At 42.9% G+C, this 24538-nt stretch overlaps 1 long non-coding RNA gene across 1 annotated transcript; it reads right to left on the reverse strand.

Annotated features, from left to right (window-relative positions):
- Positions 1-11: 11 nt before the first annotated feature.
- Positions 12-17893, reverse strand: LOC119154577. Its single transcript, XR_005106494.1, has 2 exons — positions 17760-17893; positions 12-3196 (listed from the first exon to the last, which is right to left on the reverse strand). It is a non-coding gene; the product is annotated as an uncharacterized LOC119154577 (long non-coding RNA).
- Between the last annotated feature and the right edge of the window lie 6645 nt (positions 17894-24538).

The following is a 24538-nucleotide window of genomic DNA, read 5'->3' on the forward strand; positions in this document are numbered from 1 at the left end:
TCTCCAAAGGATTTGGGGAGGGAATGTTGAGCCTTTTTGCATTTTTAAGTCACCTTTTTACATGCAAAGCATATGTAATTCTTTCTGTTAATGTGAGACGAGAAAGCGAAGTGGCTTGTGGGAGAAGTCTAAAGAAAGATGTAAGTTTATTTGCAGACAAGAAAAGCGTGTTTAAATACCACTGTCAGTATCTCATCCCTTCACCACCACTGGGAGAAAATGTGCAAAGATCGCAACCCGTAGATGTTCCTGTTGGCACGTAAGCTGAATGCTTCCCAGCAGAACTTGTGTGCTGAGACCTGGATTTCAAACCTCCCTCTCCATTTGCTTAGCGTTGAACTGGAACAACACTTCTTTTGGCCAAATCTTCCAGCTTAGCTAGGCCCACAGGCACCATGCTCCGCTTCATGTCAGTGCCGCTCTGCCCATGGCCGGTTCTGGAACCGATTCAAGAAATAACCAGCCCTGAAGAACTTGGTTTAGCTCCAGTCAGTTCCCCACTTGACTGGGTGAATGGTAGCAGAAGCAGTTGTATTGACCTGTGGTCAGACTCACCATTTTAATTGCGATGAAACCAAGCTTCTTCGTCCTTCCTTGTGAGGCTTTGATGACTGGGAAGATGCTGTCAGCTCCTTCTCAAAATGCAGTGCTAGTTCTCTTTTCCCCAAGTCCAGTAATTCACTGTGCCAGGTCTCTGAGGTCTTCACCTGTGTTGATTTGGTCAGAGAATTGCTTCATCTCTAATGTTTGTTTTCCAAAGTGGAATGATATTGGAATCACTTGTATACCTTTAAATGAGGAAAGTTCTTTGGTTTTTAATCAGTGTTTGTAGAAAATGGTGTCTGCATAGCTCAAAACAAAAACATCTGCCATTCAAACAGTTTAGTCATATCTCATAAAAATTCAAACAAAATTAGTTCAGGTTTAGAAATAGACAGAAAATCACGGGGGAGGAAGGAAAGGAGACAAATACTTCTTTCTAATTGTGTTGCAATGAAAAAGATAAACTCTCATGCAAACTGCTGTAACCTAGGGACATCATGATCAGCAAAGTATTTATGTTCCAACGCCTACCCAAAAAAACGCTTTGGGGTGGGGGGCTAGGATCAGTCCCTTTCAAAATACAGAAGGTAAATTTGTGCTTTGATGGCTCTCTTGCTGTAACAAAAGGGATTGTGTATTGTATGGCACTTTATAAATTCAGCTCTGGTGATGATGATGTGAGTGCCTGCTTGGGACATCTGAGGGAGGTTCTGCATATGCAGAGTGACTCACACCTGTTTTCTGTATTCCGCAGCTGCTGAATAATAGATGTGCTGAGCCTTTGATAGCCTTAATATTGGTGGTAACAATGAAAACTTTTTTCTTGTTTGAACTTAAATTGTACTTGGTTTGGGGTCTTTTTAACAAGTTCTTTGAGAGCACATCAGAGGAACCCTACAACTCTGGGTTAGAGGTTTTTGTTGTGGTGGTGGAGGGGTTGGGACCACAGTGTTCTGATCCAGTTTGTGTTTTCAGATTTATTAGTCCAGATCTGTTCTTTCTATCTATATTGGTCAAGGATAGGATTTGTGTTGTCGCAGGTGTGTTACTAAAACTCTTAAAGTAGCTTTTACTACTGTCATGTCTAAATTTTCACTTGACAGATTGAGCACAAAGAAGATGCCCACTGGTTTTCTTGGAGAAAGATTATAGAATTGGAGAGTACAGCACTGGAGTTTAAGAGTAGGTTCTTTCCCAATGCCCTATCAACATTAGTAGTTCTGTAGTATGCTAAGAGGGACAAGGTCATATTTACTCTTAGAGTGTCTTGGCAGATCTCTGAACAAGTGTTAATGGTTTGGTGAAACAAAGCAATTGTCATGTGATCATGTTTCAGTGAACTAAATCAGGAATATAGATCCACAGGATATTTTATGTACCACGTCAATCATATAAAGGAGTACTTGTTCTGCATTACAGCAGTTGGTAGTCCAGTTTCATATCATATGTCATTTTGTGCCTGATAACTATTCACCATTTATAATGAATTCATTAGTTTAGTTGTTTCATGTTACAGTTCTAGCTTAGAGACATACTACATTAATTTTCCTGTATACCTGTAATGCAAAATTACATTGATTATTTTTTTTCCCATTAAACCACTGTTCTTTTTTAAGAGCCACAACTATAACAATCCTAACCACTTCATCTGAAAACTTGTATCCTATTACAAAGTTTGGGGTTGAGTCCAAGAAAATTAGCATTCTTGCTGAGAGCTAAACTGTCTTAAGAGTCAAATTCTTTTGGAGCTTAGGTATTCAGAAGGAAGGAACCACTTGCTGAATGGGGTGGATTAAACAGAGCCTCATACTGCAGATGTTTGGTGAGAAATTGCCTCTTCTGAGGCACTTAAAGTTTGGTGGTCAGAATCTAAGCCCCACATTGCTCCACAATACCGACTTTAAAAGCCTTTTCTAAAAAGAATTTCTATACAAATTTAGCATCTTAAGATTTAAATACTAAATATCATTTTTGTTTGCTGTAGACTATATACTTTAAAGCATTACTGCACTCCTGGTGCTAGAGAAGACCAGAAAGAAAATTTGACTGACAGGAGCTACTTGTCTCCAGAAATATCCTCAGTGTGCTCTTAGTGGTTTCCATCCTGTAAACTTTCAGGCTAAAACATAAAAAACAGTTGCTATTTTTGTCTAGATCAGGATGGGAGAAAGAGTTGCAGGGGTTTAGTGAATGCATATGACAAGTTGTGGCAGTTTGGGGCTGAATGGAAAATAAGTGGAGGTTTTGGTGAGGTTTAGGCATAGTTTCAATAGTGCAGAAGTTTTCTATGAGAAAGCTGACTGAAATATTAGAAGAGTTCTCCCCTGAGAAGCTGCAGGGGGATGCATGTGATTGGACTACCTGTGTGAGCTTGTGAGTACTTGAATCGGTGTTTTCAATCATGTTTTCCAAGCCCATTATGACTGCATATTAGCACTTGAAAGAGCTCAGGGTGTAATATAGAACTGTGTCTGAAGAGCAGCTAGTAATAGGCAAATGATATGGTTGATTTTGTGTTACATTTAAAGGACAGATGTCCTAGCAGAGAGCAGCTTACCTGCTTCCAGCACAGTCATGAAAGCAGCTACTCGGGTCATCTTCTCATCTGTAGAATTTGTCCTCTCTGCAGGACAGATGTAGCAGCGGTGTGAAGCTGTAAGGTAAATGGACAAGTTGTGATCTTTGACAGCAGTATTCTTTAATTTCAAGTAAATGTTTTGTGTAAATTATAGCTTGACTTTACTTCAGCTAGACTGGTCAACAGCCAGTGCACCCTGAAATTTGCAATGGAAGTAGTTAATTTGTTTGATGTTGCTGGATGATTTTGAGGAAACTTTGTTAGCACTATCCCAACGGTCTTACTGGTTCCGTTTTCTTCTGTCTGGGCAGATCACTAAAGAGCACTTGGGCTACAATTAAGCTAAATCTGTATGTATGACAAAAAATGTTTCCTTTAGGATAGCGTCATAGTACAAAATGCCTCATGTCTAAAAATGAGACTGTGCCATTATTGGCGTGTTCTAAAGAGAAAGGTAGAAATGAGAGGAAACAAGTTTCTATTGGAATGATGGGTTTGATTTTCTGTAATAAACCTTCATCTCTCTAGTTTGAAAAGGGCGCAAGCACTTCCCTAAAAGTTCTGATTCTTTTCAAAGTAACAACAAAACAGTTTCTTCCCTCAACACCTGTTCTGCACACCTAGAATGGGCCTTCTGGAAATCTCCGGGCCTATTTATCCTAGATCTATTTTCCATCTGATATCTAGAAGATAAGATGCTAGATGTAGGACTCGTCACGTTCTCCCTATTTTTATGCCAACTGGTGCCTCTTGGATTCTGGGGCTTTTGAAATTTTGAAGCTCTGTGCACAGCAGTGAAAAAGGATTTGGAAGCAGGAGCATTCAGTAAGGGCTGGTCACACCAGGCTGATGTGCCAGCAGCAAGGACGTTCCTCCATTGCCTGCAGGGTCAGATCCCTTTGCTAGGAAGAGCTCCTCTGCTACCCTTCATCAGAGCCTCTGGAGCATGTTGTACTACTTTATGAGTATGGTCAGTCACACTTCACAGAAGTTGTGTGTCCTTGTTTGCTTCGTTTTCGGAAGCAGATCTTTTCTGATGTCAGACATTTTGTTGGGGTAATACGTTGAGCTGGTCCAAATGAGTAGCTGTGCCTATAATTGTACTACAAGTGATAGCCATTAATGTCAGGAAATGAAAACAGAAGGCAAGCATGTTCCCAGTAATTAATAACACACGAGAGTGCCTGGCATGGAGCCCTGAATTAGAAGTAACACTTTTGCTGTTACGGTGCTGAAGGACATTTTATAAATGTCCATGTTTGGACAGAGCCTTAGACAAGCCACAGTCAAAGATGACAGTTGTTTACAGATCAGTTATTCAGTTGTTTCTATGTTTTTATTATGCCTTCATTATGAATTATGAGTCCAGTCCTCACGATAAATTGGGTTGTCTCTAGAAGATTCAGGGAAGGCCAAATCCTAAGTTCTGAGAGGTATCCTGGTTTTGCTGCTGTTCCCTTAGGTATTGCAGCACTTTATGTTCATCATTAAATGTAGAAAAACCCCTTTCTACAGCTATTGTAAGTTTAGCTAAACAGCATAAGGTATTTACCACACGTTAAAAGAAATATTAATATACATAGATAATTTCAATCCTGTCAAGTCTTCTAGCTCTCTTTCCTGAGAACACTTACTCTAGTTTTTGTAAAGGGTATTTTTCTTTAATTTGCTTGAGGTTGCCAACTACACTGTGGGCCTTTCCACATAAGATTGTACTCCCTGGAGGGAAAAAAGGAAAAATTGGTTTTAGATCAGTGTTAAGCACGCTGATAGGAATGATGGAAACCAGTCTGATACAAATGGCTTCTGCATTCCACAACAAAATACTTCAAAGTGCCATGTCCTGACATACTGACAGTGCTCCCGGCCTCCCATGACAGCAAGCTGCCACGTCCCGGCTGTTCCCAGCGTGAACCATGGCCCTTGTCGCAGCCCACCTCTGGAGTCAGGGGCTGGGTTCTCTCCAGCCAACACAGAACCCTGGTGGATGGAAGACCACAATGGCAATTCCTAAATGAGTCATTTTATATTGATAAAATACGTGCATACAGTGTGCTTAGAAGGACTTTTCAGAGGGGAAAAGCAAGTTTGGCAGCTACAGTAAGTGACAGACGAATTCACTGGCGTTCACATTTTGAAAAGCAAGTACTCCTGTTGATGCACCTTTCTCTAAATACGAATGTCGCTATTCCTGTGGCAGCATTCCCAGGGTCGCTCTTTTTGACAGAGGGAGCAATATTCCAGTTTGATTTGTACAGAGATCCTGCACTAAGTAAGTACAGAAGTATTTTGGTTGCAACTACAAATACAATATTTGTAAATGGAATTCATCAGCCTGTGGAGATAAAACAAAAGCTGCTGAAAATGGGAGGACTGCTTTGCTGTTTTATGCGAAATTCGGAGGGCGTCACACACAAAACCCTTAACCCAGACTGCTTTCTTACTTACCTAATTGTATCGCAATTGCTGCTATTGTAAATGTACGTGAGTATACAAAGAGTACCAAGAATTTTTATGATAAAACCCCCACACAATCTTTTTTATATTAAAATGTGTATTCTGCAAACAGCCTAATAATTACAGCTTTATATTTTGTATCATTTTGTAGCATTTATTACTACAAAAGACAACCAAACCCAATACTTCAGTGCCTTGTGTATTTTAAACACTTCGGCATATTAACTGGGGAAAAAGAAAAGCCTTAATTCACAAGTGCCCTCAAGAATCATACGTAGGTTTTACTCCACTGGTTTTAACAAAGCTTTGTATCATTTTTAGGGTTCTCTTCAGTTAAAATACATCATCCACAAGTTTTGGAACTAACTGAAGGCAGACAACTTCTGAATTTTTTTAAAGCATGCATCTCTTGAATTCATAATATATTGCAATTTCTCTCAAATGCATTATTTCAAGTGAAGTTTGATTTATATATTCTTACCTATTTCAACAGAAACCTGTCAAAAATACGTAATATTAGAAAAAAAAATAATGCCAGTAACCAATGCTTATGTATTTGGGGATTAAATTGATGCTATTATCAGATTGTCACTACAGTACTTCTCATTAAAGCCATTAAATCTTTCTTGTGTTACAGAAAGTCTTTACCAATTATTTTTCCAAGCATGGCCTTCTAGCATACAAACAAACTTGGTAATACTGACCTAAGAAAAACTTCTTTGAGGCTTTCATCACTTCAGGCCTTTATATGTTAACAGTTTTCTGGACATGAAACTGCAATGTTTCTTTATGTTAACAAAACCAAAGTCTTGTTTGAAGTAACTGGTATTTTGTATAAATATCTGTACAGATAACAGACTCTGCATTGGTACTATAGATTATGTGGATTTTGTTTTATAATAAATACTTTTAAAAGATTTGATTAGCAGCCCTTTTTATGAGCGAAGCTGTTTCATCATGTACAGTAGAGACAACCAGCCAGTATCACAATTGTTTTAGATACTATTTAAGATAAGGGTAGTGTTGCTGTCTCCTTGTTTTTAACGTTAAGATATTCGACAGCAAGAGCAATGAGGTGAACAGGTTGATTGGAAAATGGATCGCCTTTAAAATTGCAATTGTTAGCTAGCTATAGAACTTACCACAAGTTTGTCAGCATTATGAATTTATCAAAAATATTACACTGCATAAGAATAATCTCTGTGTTTTGACTAGACTAGATCAGATCCGTTTGGTTTTGGTTTTTTTTTAATTGTATGGTATCTTAAATTGATGCTATAGGATGTCAAAGTAAATCTTTTAACTAATGACTGTTTTATGGTGAACATACTTGAAAATTAGTCCCATTGAGTCTAGTTTGGTCTTGATTTCTGCAGTCAGTATTGGTGGTCTCAGATTTGTGAAATTTACCGTATTAACCTGAAAGTCAAAATAATCTTTAGTTGAGATATTCTTTCTCCTGCACGCTGGTTAGATGAAACTCAGAATGAAGGAAGTCTTTCTGAGCAGTCGTTAGCAGTCCTGGTGATGCCCAGTTCCATTTATTTGGATTTTTCCAGGGCAGAAAAAAAATACAGCATACGAACTCGGGAGACACGCTTCTGTTTCCTACAAAGCTATTTCAGGTTTTGTATTGTACTGAACCAGAAAACATTCACAAAAAATTTCCTCTTAGCCACACTACCCTTGCTATAATGCTTAATATAAATGGACCCTGGACCAGCCATGTGATGACTGCCTAACCCTAGTGATTTATTCTATTACTATGATTAAGATACCGTTGTAATTTGAGGAAAAATACTGAAGGATCTGGACTTCTGGTGTGGTGCACAGCCTGGAAGAGGCCATCCATCATCCTATTGTGTTAGAAAAGTTGGACCAAATCACCCAAAAAACCAGAAAGCTTTTTAAGCTATCCAATGGCATGGAGTGGCCCCACTCTTCCTTCCAGACCTCCTAGCTGTGGCTGGGCTTTCACACCTGAGAAGATGCACAAGGTCTTCATTTCCTGGAGTGGACCCTGCCTGACATGGTGGCTGGTTGCGGGTAGGTGTTTGACACATGTATCTCACACAAGGCATACAGATTTCCTCATGGCATTCATACCTATCATTCCTCCTCCCCTGGTGCCTGAATCACAGATGTTTCAGGGTCTCTCTTGAAAGTGGAGGAGACAGTATTTTTTTTTTTTTTCCTCCAGAAAACCTTGCTCAGCTGTCTGACTAGATCTTTGTAGTCTTACACTCCCACAGCTTACAGATTCCTTAATTGGGAAATACAGTTCTGTTATATCATTTGTCCCAATGAAATCTGAACTATGTTCCCAGGACCAAACCTGTGCTCACAGGGAAGAATACCTAATCCTAAATCCACTGGTCCTGATCTTTCACAAAACTGCCTCTGCTGTTTACTGTCCAGGGCAGGGCAGGTCAAGGTGTTTGGCTGATTCACTGCAACATCACTGTGGATTCAAGTGGGTAACAAATTGCATCTGGATATGCTAGGAAGTGGCTGAAGTGGTCAAAATGTGTTCTGCCAGAGCGTGGGTGACCCACAGCAGTGCTGAGGAAAAGCCTGATCCCAAATTACACAGGTATCTGGATCTCTTTCCATAGTTCATGCCAGTCCCAAAGCAACTAAGAATGAAATGCTGCTGAACAGAGCAGTGTTGAAGCTATGTTATAGACCCTAAAAAGGTAATTAATTAAGCATGAGTGTGGTGGGTTGACCTTGACTGGATGCCAGGTACCCACCAAGCCACTCTATCACTCCCCCTACTCAGCAGGACAGTGGGGAGAAAATGAGATGGAAAAAAACAGTCATAGGTGAAGATAAAGGCAGTTTAATGAAGCAAAAGCAAAGGTTGTGCTCCCAGAAGCAAAGGAAAACAAAAGATTAATTCTCTACTTCCCTTCAGCAGGCGATGTCTGGCCACTTTCTGGGAAGCAGGGCTTTAGTATGTGTAGCGGTTGTTCTGGAAGACAAACATTGTAAATAACGAATGCCCTCTCCTTCCTCCTCCTTTCTCTTAGCTTTTATTGCTGAGCAGATATCTTGCAGTATGGAATATTCCTTTGGTCAGTTTGGGTCAGCTGTCCTGGCTATGTCCTCTCCCAAGATCTTGCCCGTCCCCAGCCTACTGGGGTGGGGGGAGTGTTGGAGAGACGTCCCCGATGCTGTGCCAGCAGCCAGGACGCTGGCTGTTACCTGCACCTTTCTGCTAGCAATACAGAGCTGTGAGGGCAGCGATGGGGAAAATTAGCCCCATCTCAGCCAGACCCAATACAGCGAGGTAAGTGTGGCCACCTGCTGCCAAAAAGCCCACGCAGACTTACAAGAAGTTCTTCATGTGAAAATAATGCTTTTTAGGCCAGGTATTTCCCAGGTACATTTCACCTGGGGCAGGGATGCTCTGAGGAGGTAAGTGGGAGGCCAGGGGATGGGGGTGCGACCTTCTAGGCAGTGCATGTTGCTGTGGACAGCAGGGTGGAGGGAAGGCGGTGAAGGGTGCGTGCTCTACAGCTTCCACAATAGCAACTGACCCCGGCAGGCTGCCCACAGCCCTGCGTACCACAACCTTTCTCTGAAGAGTCCAGGTGGTTGCTGGAATCTGCTCGGAAAGCACAGATAGGAACTGCGCTGGTATGCGCAGGAGCCAATGCTGTTGTGGTTTTAGGCAGTATGAAAGGGACCCTGCCTATAATTAAGACTGGAGACAAAGCTAGTGTTTGGGAAATGAAGGCTTGATGAGCCAGGCCAATTGCTGGACTCTGAATATATTGCAGAAATGAGATGAGGATAGTAACTGCAAGGGGTAGTGCCAGATCAGCTGGCTAAGATCATAGCTGCAGTGACGATTAGGACAAGAAATTTACTTGTGTCTGCCCGGTTTGGGTTTTTGGTGCATTCCTCATGGAACACAAGAATTGGAAGAGGGGTGGCAGGGGCAGGATAAGGTCTTGAATTTCCTCTTACAATTAGTGATTGGTCTCGTGCCTGTAATTAACATGAATAGTAGGCTTGAGGCTAGAGTTGGCTTTTGGGATAGGAAGATACCAACAGCTTACACATATTCTGGACAGCCTGCTAAGACAGGATCTGGGCTTGCCCTAATTGAGGTTAATGCCTTCTGTTACAATTTCCTGAAGGGAGAACTACTTTGAGAATAAATCTGATTTAAGGGACAGCAACAGCTTTAACAATCTATTACTTGGGGAGCAATGTTTGTTATTGAACTTTGCATGGCCTAGAAGGGTATGAGAAGGACTCATGAGAACATGGCAAATGCTTTCTCTTGTATTTTAATTTAGCTCATTAGGCTATCATTACAGGTTTGATTAAGGCTTAATTCTTAGACTCTCACACTTGCTTTTTTAGAGATCTGAATTCCTCCTAAGTTGTAGGGCAATAGATTTATTGTTTACATTCATTTTACTGTAGCCATTTAGTGACACCAGTCACTAAAATTTAGAAGCATTCAAACAGGAATCTGGAAATCTCAGGCTCCAGAAGTTACAGTCCCTAGATGATACGCCTGCAGCATTAGGAAGGGTCAGTATCCTTGCCTTCTCTTTTCTATAGTAGGTTATAATATAAAAAGCCCATTTGTGTATTAGGAACAACAGTGGCAAACGTTCAGTTGCTAGGTTCCCTGAAGCTAGAATTGGGAGAAATGCTCATGTTGGTGAGATTGTGCCCTCAGCTTCTCTTGTACAGATGTGTATCCTTTGCCTGTAATTACAGGGAATTGAGCATGTTTAGGGATTAAAATAATAAACCTGTTTGATTCAGCAGAATCCTGGAGCCATGAAGGGTGCTGACTGATAGTGGCAAGTAACTAGCCTAGCCCTACACTAACCTAAGTGTTGAGAACTGATCACAGCCGGGGGGGGGGGGGAGGAAACAAAAAACAACCCACCCACCCCCCCAAAAAAAACCACCAAACACCACAAGAAAATAGCTCCCATTCAGTTCAATCCTTCTTTTTAACTCCTGATATACTACAGGAGCCAGCAATAAACTGAAACCCAGGTGTTCTACATTTCTCAACCTGAACACTAACCCTGTCCCTTGCAGGAAGGCTGATGAGGGATCCTGGCAGAGAGGGGAACATCTCATAGGCTGTAGCCCTCATCCTTGCCCCTTTTCTCTGCACTTCTGGAAGGTTTATCCAGGAAATATTGAAGTATAAAGTTACGGGAGAAGTATGCAGGCTTCAGAGGACCTGTTTGTGACACAGTTCTACCCAGCTCCTGGGGAACAATGTTTCCTGTGTCTGTTCACATATAGCATTCATCCCACAGGTAGAATTAAATAGGGTTAGGGAAAGTTCAAAGTTTGGGAATCCAAAATAGTGTACTGCTGCGTCTGTACAGGATCAGGCAGTACACTTTAGACTAGACTGAATGGGAACCCACTTCCTACTAGTAGACCTGCTTGTAGGCTCAGACCTGAAAAATCAGGAATTGATGATGAAAGAGATTGAGGAGTATGTGCATTCTGGAGCCCACTGTCCTAACCTGGGCCTTGTGAGAGACAGTGTTGAGCTGGGACAAGTATTTTTTCTCTTTTTGTAAGTTGATATCTTTTTATCCACCTACAACTAAGGCTAGGTTTTGTGAACGGAGCACTTGAAGAGTCTAGTTTATTTCCGGATCCTGCTGGATTTCTAGAGATGCAACCAACAAGGAAACGCTTGGAATCCTTGGGACCCTGTCTTCAATCTTGCTCCAGAAGTGCTCCTCAGAGGTCAGAGATTGTAAAGACAGCAACAGATGTAGGGACAAAATCTTCTCAGTCTTACAACAGGAGATTAGATTTCATTGCCCTAACTTCAGTAATACTTATGATTGCAGTTAAGGCTGCGGAAGAAGGACGTGAAGAGGTATAGGATGGTTTTCCAGCTTGCTCACAAAACAACGAAGAAGGCAGGTGTGAAAGGGACATCTTTTTTCTGAATTCTACTAAAAGGTAATTTTTCCTCTGGTTAAAGAAAAAATAAGTGATGGTAGTTTTAAAAGGAATTTTCACTTCCTTCTTATGTTCTGTGTCATTCAAGGTTGTTTCAAACCCTTTGAATTACTTTTGAAGATGGATTAGTGATTTATTTATTTATTTTAATTGGAGTGGCATATTCTCTCCCACATTCTTATGTCAACCACTTTGATTTTAGGAACCTGTCAAATTTTATTTCTTAAGATTTACAACCAGAAAGGATTATTCTGCAGCCTGTAACGTAAAAGATCAGACAATTCATACTTCCCTACCACATGCATGAAACATCCATCTTCCAAGAATCAATCTTTGGTATCTAGAAAGCCTGAAATCCTCAGTATTACCAACAGTTTGTCTCATTTAAGTGAAGCAGCTTAGTTGGAATCAGCCTAAATTGTATATAGCTGGCCTCTTGCCTTATTTGTCCCCTTTCCATCTTTGTTACAGAGCCAGTGTCTATCAGTGAAGTGGCACTGAAAGTCTGTCTGGTAAGCTTTGACATGGTAACACTGAGTTCTCAGTATTAAAGATCATCTGTTTTCTAAAGGTCTCAGTGCATCTCTGATTTAATAGAAAAAAGATTAAGGATTTGTGAGAATAATGGAGTAAGGGAGAACTGACTGTAGAACAAAGCCTAAGGAGAAGACATGATCGAAAAGGATAAGGAAAGACCCTGGGTGTCCATAAGACAGGTTCCTCAAAGACCAGTCAGGTAAGTCAACAGGCTGCAGAGAGCAGACAGTCCCTCAAGAAAGGCAAATAACACCCGTCTGAGATCAAAGCCTGCAGTTACGGCAGAATTGTTCGCTAAAAAAGACCTAACTTCTCCCATTTCAAAGACTGGGATCACGCAGCCAAAATACCAACTTAAATCTGCTTACAAGCATTTAACATTTTAGATAGCGAGCTTCTTAGTAGAGTGATTTCTTCCTCTCCATCTTTGAAAGAACACTCACAGATTAACATTATTCTGGAGTAAAAATAGCTTGTATCTCCTCAGAAGTCAATTGTTCTAACACCAAATGATGTAAGGTCTCTAGGTATCAGCAATATTTGGAGTTACAGAGATGAGAATCTAGATTTGGGTTTTTAAAATTGCCATCATGAAAACCGATGCTTGGAGATAGAAAAGTTACTTAAAAGGCTGGGGAGGGGGATGAAACTTGAGTAGGAAAGAACAATTTTATTTTTTTTTTCTTTTTAACAAAAAATGAAGTTACAGGGATCAAAAGGGCAAAACCTATCTAGGTCAGAAGACTACAGCCACCCACCCATGGAACAAATGTGGTAGTTCAGCAGGTGTAGGAGATCTGGCCTGAGCCGTGTACAGGTATACAGAGATTCAATGACTTGCCCAAGATCAGATAAAAGAGGAAGAACTGGAAGAGAATCTAATCTCCAGGGTCCTGGTGCAGAAACAAAATTGTTTCTCCTTTTGCTTAAAGGTTGCATCAGCCTTGTTTGAAGGACCATTTCATATTGGCACAAGCAGCAGAGGTAAACTTGTGATGACCACAGAAGGCGTCCACTGGTGGGATTTAAACCCCAAAAGTTGTTCCAAGTGATCTTTGATAAAACTTCCAGTGTGGCTTTCAGTCTGGAGGACAGTGGGAGGAAACTAGCTGTGTGAACTCCTAGGAGATGTCAACAACTGTCAGTGGGAGTCCAACTTAAAGTGGAAATTTCATCAATAAATTCTGTAAATCTTTAAACATCACAAGACATGGGAGGTTCGAAATACATCACCCTTTAAAGTCTCAGCTGCAGTGGGACAGATGTATTCAAAGGTCAGTGCACAGCTTTTCTCCTGCCTGGCTGTGACACCTGGTGGCATCTGTGGATATTGTGCAGGTTTTTTCCTTCCTAAAGTTAGCCAATCAGAATGAAGAATTTCCCCCTTCTATTAGGGAAGTGTAGGAGTAATTTTGTTTGTTTATATTTTAGCTTTTTTGTTTGCTGTTCTCACTATCTGTAATCAAAGCTGTGAGGGGCAGCTAAGCCCTCTGCTCATTATCTGGCTGCTTAGGTACCTAAAAAACAACAAAAAGGAGTTAACGGCAGTTTAATTTCTCCTACCAGTCTTATGTGTGTTAACACTACTTAGGACAAACCAGTAGGACATTTCAGAGAGCAGAAACTGCTCTTTGAGCATTCAGTACCATTTGGTAGCGCTGCAAGCTGAGACCGTGTGGGTTTTTTTCATTTTGCAGTTGATCTGGATCTGTGACCTTAATTCACAGGTTGCAGCACTCCTGTGTTTCTGCTGGCCCTTCTTCCCTTCATCTGACAGGGAGACAGGGCAGACCGCCTTTATCTGTACACCGGGACTGGTCCCAGAGACCCTCTCCTTTAAGCTCAAGGCCACCAACACAGATGCTGGCCTTTTCTTCCTAGGGCTAGCTCTCCATCTGCGCCCTCCTCAGAAGCAGCAGGATCCAGCTGGCACAGGCAGGTTGGGCATCAAGGATGCACCTACTTAAGGAAAAGCAGCATAGAGATCATTTGTGATGCCAAGGTGCCAGTTTTAGGTGACTTCTATTATAAAACAACTGCAGTGACCAAAGATGGTTGGACCCTGAGGATTTCAGGTTAACAATTACCAAGAATAAACTACCATGCCTCCAGTGTAGCAGACAGCTACTCACTTAAAAGTGTTTGCCTCTCCGTTTAGGCCGGTACTTTGAGTTGGGCATACAAGCAGACTAACATGGGACAGCAGGAGCAACAAGTGTTATTAGAGCTGACTCTTGACTCCTACTGCCTTTCTCATGGTACTACTGGGCATTTTTTTCTTGCTGTTTCACGAGATCCTGGCATTTACAGGACACCCATGACAAAAACCATCAATAAATACTTCAGAGTTTAACACTAACCAAAGCCACAAGGTGGCACAGTCAGTCACCTGTCGTGAAGCATTGCTCACCAAACTTCATTTCCTAAAGGAAATGCAGCTCCAGGGCTGCCCTTTTCAACGGGGAATTACCTTCTCTCCTCCCCTTGAACTAGGTTTCATAGAGTAAACACTAATAGTGGGTGGAGCTTTTCTCAGAGTGAGATTTTTATTAAAACATAAAGCCCTACCATGGAAATAATTACATGGCAATAAACATTTTGCTGCTATTGCTAATTTTCCTCAGCCCTAGAAAATCTGTAACAGTAAATCCCCCTTTTTTTTGCTGGTGGAAGGGGCATCTCTGCTAGGCAGCTTTATCTGTGTAGCTATAGCAGCAATTTGGCGCCTGACTTCAGCTTTAATATCATGAGACCTGTGCAGGTCTTTAGAACTAAGTTAATCAATCTGTCTCCTTCTTTTTCTTCTTTGGAGGGAAACATGGAAGGTATGGAAATCCAGAGATGAGAATCGGGAAAAGGCAAATGCCCAGAAGGATCAAAGCATCTTTTGGGAAAAAAAAGAGGCTGTCCTTACATGCTTGCAGAGACACCTGCATGGAGCAGGAGCATGGGGAGGATTTAGCATCATCAGGAAGAAACAATACAGCAGAGAATCATCAGCATGCCTATCTTTCCCTCTGTTCTTCTCACCAACCATAGGGTAAGTGCAGATACTTGGAGCTACTTTTGCTAGCAGGCTGCTTGCTGTCTGACAGCAGGTGGAAATAATTTCTCTCGTGTAGACTGTTTTTGCTTATCTCTAACAGCAAATACACCAGTGCTCAACCTGCCCACAGACAGCCTGTTCCTTTGGCCTGAAGCAGCCCATGTTTTGCTGTTCACTTCTAACAGAAAGACACCCAGGAATGATGTGTCTCTTGGCAGGTGCTCGGTGTTTAAACAGTTCTGACAACTGATCCATTGGTGGTGTTCAAAATAGATATCTGACTGTACGTAGATAAATATACACACACATTTGCTTCCCTGTCCCTTTTTTGAGGTTATATATACAATATCTCTACATATATTGTATCTCTCTAGATATACATTTATAATTTCTACATATGCTTAGATGTGAGTACTTGGGAATCCTGGGGAATAAACTAAATACCCTTGACTCTGTCCAATTGAAACCCACTCCTGCATGTACACCAAGCCAGATTCCCAGGAACAAAAAAAAAATAAATGGACATTTATTCCTTTGTCCATCACTTCTGTACTGTCCCTTTTTTGAGCTTTGCTCCATGCCATAGGCTTAAAGGGCTGTGCTGGGCTTCCTGTCCTTTGTGAAGGCTTCATGCATGAGGCAGATCAAACCTGAGGGACAGGAGTATGATTCTGTGGGGACCCAAGGCTGCAGCAGGAGCTGGCAGAGCTGGGGAGAGCCAAACTCAGGGCTGGGTGCTTGCAAATAGCCTGTCCACGCAAAGCCTGCTCTAGACTGTGCTGTTTATCGTGCAGTTGTGTAAGCCCAGAGTTTATTTCAAGAAGAATGACATCAAATTTCTGGAGCTGCTTTGTTTCTCCTGTCCAGAGGGCAGGGATTTGCTTTGAGTGGCCTTTCTTTTTCTAATAAGGAAATAACTGGAGAGTTCCTCCTCCTTGTATAGGAAATCAGAACTTGAAATGCCTGTGAACTCACACCCCATACATGAAGCATATGGGGATGCAGCGTCCAACTCACTACTTACATGAAAACTCATAAGTAATCAGAGCCCAGTGCCTACTCCTGGTCCCTATTGTTATTTCCTTCTGTACGCTGTGTGGGCTTTCACCACCAAACCTCACCCAAGATCTAGAAAGCAACAGCAGTGTGTCAGCAGGGGCAAATTCCAATGGCAAAATCGGTAGTTCTCACTCCATCCCACAAGCTGAGGTGCCTCAGCACCTTCATCTGGGCTGCTTCAAGGGGAAACACTACCCTTCCCCTGCTGTTGGACCATCACTAACAAGATGAGGCAGAACTTTCAGCCAGAATTGACCTTTTCAGTGGCAAATTGAAGTTATGGTAAAAAAATTAGTGAAAGGGCATCTCTACTGCATTCGTTCTTTCCCAATCCTCGTGTATCTTTCCCTGCCCCCCAGTCTGAGACAGAGCACTTACATTCTTGATCCAAACATGCCACCTGCTGTTTATCAGAAGGGAGATACTGTATAGTCAATAAAGCCAGTGCATAAATTAACCAAACTAGAAGCATACATTATATAGACAATAAAGCCAGTGCAAAATTAACAAAACTAGAAGTACATTTGCATTGCAAAACCAGCCAAAGGAACTGGGTACCACAAGTTAAAGTCTGCTTTCCACCACTGTGCAAGTCACCCTGCAACACCATGCTCTTGACCTGTAAATGCTGTGGAGCGGCAAGGCCAGAGCCTGGACAACCTTACGGACTACCACCACACCGCCCAGAGCCAAGGCACCTAACTGGCACTGCCTGAAAAAGCTGCAACACAAGCCAACACCACTGCTGCCTCCTGCTAAGGGTTTCTAACACAGGGCATGGAAGGAGCTAGCAGGGACAGGAGAAACTGTTGCTGGATTGCAAGGCAACACCCAAGGGCTGCTTCATAAGCACGGTGATAGCAGAGGAGGCCTTAGGGAGGAAGCAGTGCCTCTGTAAAAGGGAAAATGCTGAATGGAGAGACTAACATACTTTAACTTCTGGTCAGCACTGAAGTGGTCAGGCAGTTGGACTAGACAATTGTTGTAGGTCCCACCCAACTGAACTATTCTGTTCTATTCATAAGAAGCAGGATGAATATTTGGTTTTTACCCCACGGGTGCTGCTGACCAGATCACTGCTGAGCAAACGCAGCATCCCTGTTCAGCATGGGGAAAGGGTGCCCAGGAAGTCTGTGGGGAAGCAAGTCTCTCTCAACACTGGGCCCAGGAACCTCTGCTCAGGCAGAGGCTGTCTGAGGGTCAGGGGTTTATCTGAACGAGGCAAGGAGAGCCCCTTCCCTCATTCCCAGGCTGCAGCCCTCTGTTCCTCCAGTTCCTCTGCCACCTCTCCTAACAGGCAATGGCTTTGGTGCAGGGGGTCTGGGTGGTGAAGGAGGGAGGGAGCAGCAAGGCCCTCCCTGCAATGCTCTCCCAGTCTGGTGGGCAGCCAGGTGAGCCCCAGGGCTCCCACCTTGTTGCTGCAGCCCTATCACTGCTCCTGGCTGAGCTGGGCCCAGGAGGGACCAACGGCTGTTGTCCAGATCCCCCAGGAAACTTGTCCAGTGATGCTGCAGAGAGCAGCAGGAGGTCTAGCTGGGTCAAGGTGCCTCAGGACTTTCCAGCTGGTACCTGGTTCCTGATGGCTTTGGGGATGCTTCTGGGGTAATCTTCTGTGGCACAGAGGCAGAACCACAACCCTCTTTGATGTCCTGTGTGCACCCCACTTCAGCACTGCCTCCTGGATGATCTGCCTGTTGTTGCAGAGGGGTGCCCCCAGTCCTACAGCAGTCTGCAGGACAGCCACAGCTTCCAGGAAGGGCTGGGAGACAGCAGATGCTCTGCAGAGAGGGAGGGAGGGAAGAAGGGGTTAAGGGAAAGAGGGAGGGATGGGCTACAGTTAGCAGATGTCCAGGGCTGAAAAGTAGGTCACCTATTTCTGCCTGGGGTGAGGGGGAAGAGGTGGGGGTGGATTTGAAAATCGACACTCCATCAATGCATAAACAAAGCCAAGTAATACAGCAAGGAATAAAACTGAGCTTCAGAAGCCTGACAGAAAACCTGCAAGTGCACACAGTTCCTCTAACGCACATACACATCTACTAATTAAGACTGTCTAATTAAAAAAATGTATTTTACCTGCATATACATATATAGGCACATAAGAGGAAAGGTTAATGAAAAGAAGTAAAATTAAAAAAAGAGTTTCAAAACCTACAAACCCAAGAAAAGCAGAAATTCTCTTATTACCCATGTACAAGGCTGGGACAGATATGAACTTCATTCCAGGTTTTTCTCAGCATCCTTAGGCACATTACTTGGGCCTAGACTCTCAAGGCTAAGTACTAATTCCTGTTGATGCTTTTGTGAGTCCTTGAAGGACAGATGTTTGCAGATACGTCTGAGGTTGTGGTCCTTGGTGTGCCTGTGTCTCTCAATATAAAAAGGGTTAAATAGCATCACCCAAGCAGGTCATGAGGTCTCTGCAAGGCATTCCCTATCTCAGAAGTTGAAAGACAGGAACAGTTAATTGCAATAATGTACACTTTTTAGGTCCCTAATCCCTTTGACTGGCATTCCTCACATTTGCATACATGTACCATGTTATGGGGGCAGCAGCTCAGGAGAGATGGGAAGACAGGGAGACAAGATTAAGTTAGGTGGGTTTCTCTGGCCAGGTCGGGGTAGAGTCATTCAGTAAGTATTTATAATCATTAATTTATTCAGAAAAAATAAATTTTAGGACTGAGTCTGATTTACATAAAAGCAGCCTCTAGCACATAGCAATGATTCCTAACACCTAACACCACATTATCACCAAAGGATGAGATACTCGATTCACTGCAACACAAAAGATCTTTCAGGTAAAAAAAAAAAAAAAAACAAACCCCCAAAAACCCCCCTCTCATTACTTTGTACCATTTCTTCAGAAAACAGAATATTTCTTAACTTCCACAGATTTTTAAAAGCAGCCTGGGCATTAACGACAAACTTCTGAAATATGTTAAATGCTGCAGAAGACATGTGAGTGAGGTTTTTTGTTTGTTGGGGCGAGGGGGTAGTGTTACAGAACGGTTATCAGGTACCCTTTAGAGCTCTGCTGCAGAATGTTCCAAGCCTATTTTTTTCACACCAATAGCCAAATAACTCTTGGGAAAGAAGCTGTCAGATTAAATCCTCAAACACAAGGGATTAAATCCACTACCTAAAGCCTAGACTGAGGTGGGGGGCAGGGGAAGTGTTTCACATTTGATACAAGTCAATTCCTTACTGAGATCAGTTGAGTTTGGAGATACTTAGATATTTGCTCATGCGAATCTCAAGCAGGGGCTGGAAAATTACCCCTTGCATTCTGGTGTCTGTCTCGATCTATCCCAAGGCTAACTCCAGCTCTCTTCAGCCTGGACATGGCATCCTTTGCGTGCCTGTGCCTCTTTCCTAACCTAAAAAGGGTTAAATAGCATTGCCCAAGTGGGTCAGGAGGTCTCTCCAAGGCATTTCTTACCTCAAAGGTTGGAACTACCTGTAAAGTTAATTGCAATCACTTACACTTTTTAGGAGCCTAATCCCTTTGACCTGACACTTCTCATGTTTACATACATGTACATTACTATCAGGGCAGCAGATTCGGAGAGACAGGAAGAAAAAGGGCCTGAGACAGAGAAAGCACCTCCATTTTCCTAGAAGTACAGTGAACATAATTTCTTCACCTTGTTTTTCCTGTAGTTATTCAATCATTTTAGCTACCAAAAGATGGGCTAGCCGATCTTAGCAGTCCTTTCTGGCCTTCAAACAGGAAAACATCTTCTCTTTCCTCTGGTGCTTCCTACCCAGTAGAACAAGGGGGTAAAATCAGAGTTTGGCTCTTTATTTCAAGGTTGCAGTACTTAAACTCTGTACAAGTTTAAGTTTACATCTTGAACGATTTGAGGAATGACACACCCTCTTCTGTGGTGGAAAGAAAGAGAAGGGAGAGGAAAGCTGAAAGCAAAAATAAATTGCAACTGCTGCTTAAGACGCGCACCTGATGAGATGACTGTTCCCTATGTTCACAAGTTTGCTCAGGTAATTCAGCTTGTTTCTATTATCTCTTTCAGTCCTGTGCTACAGTTCCAGAGAAATGTGAACTCCATAGTTACTAGGCAGCTACATCTTGGCTGGTTGGGAAATGACACATGATACATGCACTTTGCACACTTGGAAAGCACGTCAATTTTCCTAGGAGAAGTGCCACGAAGGTAATTTCTCTAACTTGTTTTTCCTCTGTGCTAGTTTAATCAGCTTAGCTATTAAAAGATAACATGGGTTTAGGACTATCATTAGCCCAAAGTGGTCATGTGGTTATGCTGGTAATTAGCACTGCTGTTGAACTCAGTGTTACAGTTTTTTTAATCGGTAACTACATAACAAAACCAGTACCCACCGCACATCTAAGGAGGAATTAACACTCTCACTCCCTGAATCTGTATTCAGTTGTTTGTTTAGCAGCTTTCTTCCCTTTTTTCTCCTCTGTTATACTAGCATCTATATCCAAAGCATTTAACTGCTTGAAATGGGATTAAGACACTCCAGTCTAAAACTGCAATCCTGCAATCCTCCTGCTCAGCTGCTCTGCAAGCTCTAAGGTCTCAGAAATCCCTGGGAGGTCTCCGAGAGGGCCAAGCAGCTCACATCCAAATCGTGATGCAGAAACTCTGTATTGCTTGTCCTGTGTCCCCAAGAGTTCAGTTTGGTCAGCATCCAAAGTCCTAGGCATGCTTCCAGGATACTGGACTCTTCACAACTCACAGTCCCTGACTATATTTTCTTTTGAAGTACAGCCAGAGGGAGAAGAAATTGAGATGGGTGCTCCTTACATACAACAGCCTAGGGCTTAGCCCACTTAATGAGGCTGCAGGATACCAAGCTCCCATTCCCTTCTTTGCCTGTGGAAATTTCAACCTGCACTTCCCAAGTGTATCTATAACCACCAGATTACAAGGTTTCCTGGGGTGGTAACATGCTGCCAACCTCTCCTCAGGCCAGTAGGACCTGACAAAGGTGAGTGCTGCTGTAGTGCAGTCATCAAAGGCAACTTCTCTGTGTCTGCTTTGGGTGCTGCAAGTGTGTTTTGTCTGGTGTTTCCTGGATATTTAATTAACTGCTGCTCACCTTTACCTCTAGACTTCAGTTTGAGTCTCAGATGGTTTTTTTGGAAACTATACCTCATTATTTTTTCTGCTTACGGTACAACTTGTTTTATTATTAGAACATTATTTTGTTTTGATATTAATAATTGATGTAACCAGGTCTTCCCCTGTTCCCCATGATTTCTAATTAACAGCGTTATGTTTGGATGGGAGAAAAAATGTAAACATCCAACCCTTTTATCTGGACAAAAAGAACACGGGTCATTGCTCAAGGGAAACCACCCTGACATATACATGGAATCAGTGGTAGCACCAGGGAGCAATGTTCAGGATCAGCAGGCTTCCATTCCTGCATCTATTTCACCACATCATAAGGTACAAGGAGTCTCCATCCATTTCACCACATCATAAGGTACAAGGAGTCTCCAACAAACTATGTCGAGTTGCCTTGTGGTGCATATAACCATGTTTCCTACTTGTGCAATACAGGCAGTAAAGAACACATATACATATGTGCATATGACACAGCATGGAAACACTAAGATACCTCAGAGAGCTCAAACCATTTTAAAGGACCGTATACTACACACGTGGCAATAGGAGAGTCAAGCCCAACAGATTCCTCACAGCTCTTTACTACAGTCAAATTCACTGTTCTTAACACATCGTGCAAGCCCTTAAACTTACTAGATAGAAGACATTGCAGTCTCTGGTCCTCTGAGGATTTTCTACATGCGGATAAAACATACTGATACTTGCAGGCATTTCTCAGTGGCAACGTAATTGCTGTCCATCTGAGCGCAGCTAGAGAAGGGGGTGAAACACAAGTTTGAACAGCCCTTTAGCTCCTGGTTTAGGGGTTTCTTGCCTCTGTGGAGATGACAGTCCTGTTTTGTAGCTCAGTAGTTTTTCCTGTATTCTTCACAGGTAACAAACATTGTATCTATTTCCTCTCCTACAGGGCTCACTGGAAGACTTTGATGCTAAAACAGGGATTTGTTTCTCCTAATACACTTGTGAATCTTTTTCACTCTCTCCTGCCAAAGCAGCCCCCTTGATCACCGCAATGCTTTTTTGAGAGAGAGGCAGCCAGCACTTTCTACTTCCACATGTGCTGCTCATCTATGAGAAAGTTTCCTCCCTACCCTGAGCCCATGCAATAAATTCCTCTTGATGACTTCACAGCATTTGGAGCCTTAAGGAGAATCTGCCTCAAGCTCATTTATCCTCTCAATAAATCTCAACTGCCAGCTTCACCAGTCCTTCAGTGATTTCCAGTCTTTCTGTTTGCAAAACCACCTAAAGAGAGGGCATACGTTCCCACCCACCTTATGCAGGCAACACAGCCTTGTCCAGTCACATCCCAGATGCAAGGAACCTGTAATTCCTGTAGGTTATTTTCTTTTTAGCTTCCTTCCACACCAATCTCTTTGTAATTAGGCTTTACTGCCTCAGGAGTCTCCTCGCTGCTGCTCCCTTACTTGTTCCTCAAAACTGCCTTTTTCTATCCCCAGACCCAACATCTCCTCTAAGGAGGAACAGCACAGAGCTCACGTTAGTGAGTCCAGTTGAGCTCACTAGGGATGTGCTCAGTGCCTTGCCCATACCACTGACACACCTCACACTCCAGCGTACTCGGAGAAACTGTGAGACCCATCCTGCCAAGACAGGCAGTTGTCCTGTGGGGCCACCCAGCAGGCTCACACAGCCCATCAGTCTGCATGCTGTGCCCACACTGCGTGCCTTGCTGGTAGATCACCAGAGTTAACAAGTTATGTTTGATTTCTGCTCTGGGGGATGTGACATGATTGCTAGTGCCGGACAGGTGGGAGAAAGCATGTGATGAGAGAGGAGGATGACCAATACTGATATAAATCCTTCCATGGTGATTGAAGGGGGATGGCTAAAGCACTCAAGGTTCAGGTGAAAATCAAATGAGTTGGTGCCAAAGCTTCTCTCCCTGTGTTACTCTTTCCAGCAGGACCAGGGGATGGTGTGGAAGTCCCACCCTACTCCCCAGCAGTTTTGCCTTAGAAATGCTAATAAGGAAGTGCTGGGAATGAGATAAAAAAACTGAATTTGAATGTTTTGTTTCAACTAAATGGATTAACTTGTGGGTTTGGTACAGCCAAACATCACATCTACCCTCAGGAGTATAACCATGAAGTCATTGTTCAGAAATTCTCCTCTCTTCTTAAAACTACTTAGTTTTCACAGTTCTAATAAGATGTTGGGCTAATATTAAGTCATTAAAATTCTTTAAAGGGCTTTATTCTTTCCTGAACTATGAGGGGGATAAAGGATTTTGTAAGGGCTATGGTTAAATCAGAGGTGTTTGTGTCTCAGCTGACCTTATTCTACAAACACTCATTTTGTGTTAATGCAGCTGAGTACTCTGGTGCAAGGCACCCAATTGTCCCACTTTTTCTAGGTCTGTTTCTTAAGTGTAACTTGTCAGTGCTCAGAAGAGTTAACTACAATCAGATTAAAACCAGTTTAGACTCTGGCTTCATTTTATGCCTGAGGTGCTTAAACAGCCAGATGTCACCAGTGAAAAGGTTTGACTCCAGACCTGACCACAGGTGCTCTCACTGCCTTGCAGGTGCTGGTGTTTCATTCCTGCTCCTGCAGGGAAACTCAAATCTGCAAGCCGGGCAAACTGGAAGCAAATAATTCTTCATAAGGTCCCTCAGCTAGGTGCTTCCCTGCCCTGGAGGGGCAAAGGGAAAGCAGCACATTGGTAGGGACAGGACCATGGTCATTCTGGCAGAGCTGAAGCAGTAGCACACCCCACATGCTCACAGTCTGTCATGGCTATGCAGACGCAGCTATGGTGAAATGCTGCTGAAAGGGTACAGACCTGCCTCCTCTGCTCTGGTGTCACATCTAGCAATTGCCGAGCCACGGGATGAGCTGGCTGGGCAGGCTATGCCACTGCTTGGGAAGACAAACTTGTTCTCCAAGGTGTGGCAGAACTGCTGAGCCACAGTAGCCCCTAGCAAATGCTCCCCCTGGCACCTGTGCAGTGGGGCCCACCAGCTTCAGGAGGTGGTAGCAGCTACAGCTGAGTGGTTAACGGTGCACAGTGAGGAAACATGCTCAGCATTGGTTGATGGGGTGATGGTGACCGAGCAGGCTGGTTTGGTTTTTTTTTTTATTTGCACACACTTAATGTTGAGGAAGTGACTGACTCAAATGCCTAGAGGAACCCGTCAGAGGTGGCTGTCTCTGGAAGTGTCCCAGGCAGCAGCCATCACAAAATTGAGATACTGACATTTACAA

This window comes from Falco rusticolus, chromosome 10 (assembly GCF_015220075.1).
Source record: "Falco rusticolus isolate bFalRus1 chromosome 10, bFalRus1.pri, whole genome shotgun sequence".
Classification (NCBI taxonomy): Eukaryota; Metazoa; Chordata; class Aves; order Falconiformes; family Falconidae; genus Falco; species Falco rusticolus.